Here is a 6,000-nt window from a genome sequence, read left to right as displayed (position 1 = left end):
ACAGTAATCAATTCTATATGTGTAGGAAGGAACTGTAGATGCTGATCAAAAACCGAAGGTAGACACAAAAAGCTGGAGTGACTCAGCGGGTCAGACAGCATCTCTGGAAAATAGGAATAGGTGACGCTTCGGGGGGAGACCCTTCTTCAGACTGAGTGTGACTCTCAGTCTGAAGATGGGTCGCGACCCGAAACGTTACCTGGACCCTTTCTCCAGAGATGCTGTCTGACCCGCTGAGTTACTCCAGCTTTGTGTATTAATCAATGGTAAGATAGAGCAATATTAGATAGAACCCTTAAAGATAGAGGAGTCAGGGGATATGGAGAGAAGGCAGGAACGGGGTACTGATTGTGGATGCTCAGCCACGATCACAGTGAATGGCGGTGCTGGCTCGAAGGGCCGAACGGCCTACTCCTGCACCTATTGTCTATAAATAGGTTCATTTGGTTGTGTTTCCTATCGCCCATAATGTATCGGAAAACACAATCTCACTGCTTGTAGCCTGCGAGTGAACGCATTGGGAATTACGTGGTTTTTTTTCTTATTGAGTTATAAAATAAAACTCCTCAAATATTAGCCCCCAACTCTTCTCCCCGCATCTACTGCCAGAGTGCACTTTCCAATGTGGTCTCCTGTACATCCTCCCTCCACTTATTAGAACGGCAGCTGAAAGGAAATGACTGGGATCGGCTCTTGAGATAACTGCCCTGCGCAGACTGCTGGCCTGCAGTCAGCTGTGGGCTTTATTTAATGCTAGCAAGTATCTTGTGGCGGTGCAGTTGATCGCGGTAGCAGCGGGATCTTCCGCGGCAGTTCCTTCCACAAGCTCACTCAACCGGCCGCGGCCCCCGATTATTTGCTCGACAAGTCCCCGAGACGAGACGGGTGTGAAATGTCATGTAATGATCTTACCTGCAATAAACTGATCGGGTTTCAGTCCGAAGCGCCGCACGTCACCAGCAGCTGATCGGGAGATGTGGATTCCTCGGTATAACCGCTCCTTACACAACCCAAGGAGACTCTGAGCACTTCGCTTAACTCCACGCTGTTGGATTTCTGTTGAACTTTATTGGAATTTACTTTCGTTCGAGCCAAAAAAAAGGTACAATGAGGTTAATCTAATATAACGATAATTCGAAGAAGTGTGACATACAGATAACTCGAACGTCTGAGCTTTTTCATGACATTGTCCTCATATCATTGCAGAGGACGTTAAATTAAGTCTCTGCTTTTAACCAGAAAACTATATCTTGCTGTATTTCTGAAGCGATTTGGATATACAGTACTCTGGAAGTTAGAGCGAATGCAGACCATGTCTTTAGACTAAATTGAACGGCGTGGAGCTGGAAAGTTTACCAAGTGATCCCAAGCCGTTGCGACCCACGCTACAACCGTTACTTCACAACCCAGGTTAACATATTACTAACGTGCCCAAAGTTTCAATAATATTTCGCTTGGCATATTTCGCTCGAGTTTTATTTTTATCCCCTGTGAAGTAGCTTTGAGTTGTGTCGGGAAATAGTTCAAATTACGAAGCTGTTAGATTTTATTTCGAGGTTTGATTGTGAGCGAGCTGCAATGATTTAGATTTTGCTGTTGGTTGCCCCGAACGGTGTTGTTGATAATATTGGGGGCGTCAATACTGCTTGTATCAGCAAAGCCACTTCCCGTCACTTTAGCGCTCTGTTTGAAATCTAAGTGCTATCAAGTTACAAATTGAGCATTAAATGGTTTAAATGGAATTAGCTTTTAATGGATTAGAAATTGCGCTGCGAGAGTGGCATATAAAACTCAGTTTAATTAGATCAATTTAGATATCGAGGTTTAAGGGTCTGATTGTTTGCTAGCGAGTGGCTTGCCGGTTCAATCGTGGTATATTGTTACTCGTTAACCTTGTGTGAAACGGACGCTGCCGTGGTTTGATAGGATTCACGACAGTATTGAAAAATACAGACAAAATGTTCATTGTTAGTTGCCTCATTTGAAGTTCCACGTTTTGTGTTCAGTGGAGGATAGAGGGTGTGTGTGTGTGAGTGCAGTCTGGTATTGACAACATGTTTGGTATTTTGGGGGGGGGGGGGGGGAATTGTGTACAGGGACAATGGTTGGCAACATAGAAACATAGAAAATAGGTGCAGGAGTAGGCCATTCGGCCCTTCGAGCCTGCACCGCCATTCAATATGATCATGGCTGATCATCCAACTCCGTATCCTGTACCTGCCTTCTCTCCATACCCCCTGATCCCTTTAGCCACAAGGGGCACATCTAACTCCCTCTTAAATATAGCCAATGAACTGGCCTCAACTACCTTCTGTGGCAGAGAATTCTGTGGCAGAGAATTCCACAGATTCACCACTCTCTGTAAAAAATGATGTTCTCATCTCGGTCCTAAAAGACTTCTCCCTTATCCTTAAACTGTGACCCCTTGTTCTGGATTTCCCCAACATCGGGAATAATCTTCCTGCATCAAGCCTGTCCAACCCCTTAAGAATTTTGTAAGCTTCTATAAGATCCTCCCTCAATCTTCTAAATTCTAGCGAGTACAAGCCGAGTCTATCCAGTCTTTCTTCATATGAATGTCCCTGCCATCCCAGGAATCAGTCTGGTGAACCTTCTCTGTACTCCCTCTATGGCAAGAATGTCTTTCATCCAGCATGTGTTGGCAAATGGGATCCACTGTTGCCCAGATAGTGGTTCCAACCTGTGACTGACCAAGTTAAAGCCAAAGATTCAACCTTTGCTACCGAACATTGGTGGCATTGTGAAGGGATAATCAGTAACTGGAACAGAAAATCTATTTCACACAAATGTGCACAACTATCTGTTTATGAAGAACCACAGTGTCAGACAATATTCAAACAGGTTCTTCATCTTCAGCACACCATGTCCATGCTAACCATTAAGTAAAAGATTGACACAAAATGCTGGAGTAACTCAACGGGTCAGGCAGTATCCCTGGAGAAAAGGAATAGGTGATGATTTGGGTCGAAGACCTTCTTCAGACTGAGAGTCAGGGGAGAGGGAAACTAGAGATGTGAAAAAGTTCAGAACAAATCGGAGCCAACACTAATGACCAAAGAAAGGTACATCTGATTTGTTCTCACCTTTTTCATTCCTCTAGTTTCCCTCTCCCCTGACTGTCTGAAGAAAGGTTTCGACCCAAAACGTCACCTATTGCTTTTCTCCAAAGATGCTGCCTGTCCCTCTGAGTTACTCCAGCATTTTGTGTTTATCTTTGGTGTAAACCAGCAACTGCAGTTCCTTCCAACACTAAGCATTGTACCCATGTATACTAATCTCATTTTCCACCACTTTGCCAGTGTGCTTCTCTGTATACATCTTAAATGTTGTGAGCATAACTTCCAGTCGACAACCACTCTGGGTGAATAAAGTCTCCAAGCACTTCTAACCTTGTTGCATCTAACCTTAAATCTAATGTTATGTCTTCATGATGCGAAAAATAAATCTATCCACCCTATCCACGTCTTGCATAATTTTCTATACCCCTATCAGATAATCCCTCAGCTTCCTCCACAGCTCCACAAAGAAACACCTCCCCATATCCAGCCTCTCCTCTTCACTGAAATGCTAAATTCCAATCATCCTGGTGAGTCTGAAGAAGGGTCTCGACCCAAAACATCACCTATTCCTTCTCTCCAGAGATGCCGCCTGTCCCACTGAGTTACTCCAGTTTTTTGTGTCTATCCTGGTGAATCTTTACTATCCACCCTTCCGCTCCCATCCCAGTGGAATCATCCTTCCCATAGTGTGGTAACAATCTGTACACAATACTTCAATTGTGCCTAAGCAACATTTTAGAAAGTGTTGCCAAGGCCACAATGTGCCTCTATCTAATGGTCTGGCTAATGGATAACATCTGTTCACCCATTATACATGCCCTTCAAGGACACCAAGATTGCTTTGTTCCCAAAGATCCCCACCCTTCATAGTGCATGTTCCACTCGCATTAGAGCATCGCCTTATAAGAGTTAAATTCCATCTGCCATTACCCACCCAAATTACCAGCTGATTAAAACATTTCTGTAACTTAACACTATCCCTGCTCTCAACAATTTCCTTGCCATCTGCAAATGTACTTCTTATATATTTTACATTCATACCCAAATTGTTAATATAAATGGCAAGGATCTAAGCCCTGAATCTTGTGGCTACACTGGTATACAGAATGAGTAGCCAGAGGGGGTAAGCTGATACATATACGTATACAAACATTTAGAAGACACTTGGACAAGTACATGGCTAGGAAAGGTTTAGAGGGATATGGGCCAAATGCAGACAAATAGGACAGGCTTAGATGGGGCATCTTGGTTGGCATGGCCTTGTGGGGCAGAAGGGCCTGTTTCCATGCTGTCGGCTTCTATGACCATGTAATAGGATCTCTCATCAACCAAGTTGTGCTGACTATCCCTGATCAAGTCCGGCTTTTCCAAGAACACATTAATGCTGTTGCTCAGAATTCTTTCCAATAACGTCGCTACTATTTCTGATATGTCAATAATGAATTAAAAAATGACCATTTACAGTAGAATTTGGTAGGTTATATCACACATTTCCCTCAAAAGATCAGCAAATATATTTACTAGTACTGGACCTTCCTGCAAATTAGAAAATGTATTTTGTATAATGCCAAGGGTAGACTTCTCTCCCCCAGTTATAAAGTTCCAGCTCTCGAAACTCACAATCCATATCCAACTTTTCCAACTGGAAGAAACTTAGACTACGCTGAGCAATTAAAAAAAGATTCTAACCGTAAAAAGACCATGATGCATTTTGACTATAACTCTTGCCTATTCTATTTAAAGTGCAATATTTAATCCATGGCTGCGAAATATTTTTTTAATATGATTTGTAATGTCTTTACAATATTGAAAATTCATCTCAAACATTAACATAGTCAAAAGTGATCAATATATTGTGTAATTTGGTTCAATGCTTCTTTATCATCGTGTATGTACTGCACAGTGAATTTTTTTTTTTGCTTAGCTCACACATACATGAGTCGCCATATTTTGGTGCCATTTGCAAAAGTCCAAAGTCCAGCCCACATGGCTGATTTACTGGAGCACATCCTGATCCAGATTTGGCAGAAGTTGCATTGTCACATATGATTCACACTGAACTCTGTGGTAAAAGAATGGTGCAGTACCACTATGCTCCCTATCAATTAATTCCAAATATTGAAGCTAGAGTGTGAAAGTATCATTTCTCAATAACACTCAAAGCATTGCCAAGTATGGTTATAGATTTTTATAGAAAACTATTGGAATATGTGGAGATTTTTAAAACATGGTTTTGCATTTGTCCTATGTTAATTCCAAGTCTTTGTGAATACATGTGTTTCAATGTTATGCTGCATTGATTGGAATATGATTGTGTAACTGAGTGATGTTCCTTTGAAACACTTCACATCAGCACATTAGAGCAATAAAGGTCTACTTTCAATGAGAAGCATGAACCATTAAAGATAAACGTATGATGATTTAATCCCACCAGATTTGAAATCTATGACATTTTATTTTGTCATTCATATCAAATCAATAGATCTGCGGGCATTACTCTAATATATATATATATGGAATTTAAGAATTTTCTTTTCAGTTTGGCTAAGTTCAGTGCACATCTTGAACAATTTATGAGGTTTTGTGGTATATGTTCTAAGATGCCCACATTTGTCAATGTTTGCTTTCAGCCAAGAATCTTGCAGAAAGAGGTTCTGTTTCCTATGGGCAGGTTGTGACATTATATTTTCATGCTAATTAATGCACAAAGGTTTACTTATTTATTTGCTTTGTTTCTGCATTTGTAAATTGCAAAGATCTCATCTCAGCTGTAAATTAACCTTTTTGGCTGCTGTAATCCTTCATCTCCTTTGAGGCCAAGCCAGATTTTTATCTGGTTGCCGCATGTGAATATCTGGCCTGTATTAATAACTTGAGTTGGCCAGTGCCAACTGGTCTTGGAACTACAACTGCACAGAAA

The 6,000-nt window shown here is 41.5% G+C and overlaps 1 protein-coding gene across 1 annotated transcript in view; it reads left to right on the top strand.

The window, feature by feature from the left end:
- Positions 1 to 784: 784 nt before the first annotated feature.
- LOC116982098 (sodium channel protein type 4 subunit alpha-like) overlaps positions 785 to 6,000 on the top strand; it is a 247,527-nt gene continuing 242,311 nt past the window's right edge. Inside the window, exon 1 of the mRNA XM_033035415.1 lies at positions 785 to 1,102. The gene's annotated coding sequence lies outside the window, so the exon portion shown is untranslated. The remainder of the gene's footprint in view (positions 1,103 to 6,000) is intronic.

Source organism: Amblyraja radiata, chromosome 16, assembly GCF_010909765.2.
Source record: "Amblyraja radiata isolate CabotCenter1 chromosome 16, sAmbRad1.1.pri, whole genome shotgun sequence".
Taxonomy (NCBI): Eukaryota; Metazoa; Chordata; class Chondrichthyes; order Rajiformes; family Rajidae; genus Amblyraja; species Amblyraja radiata.
The sequence above is the reverse complement of the archived record's forward strand: the minus strand, read 5'-3'. Positions and strand labels throughout refer to the sequence as shown.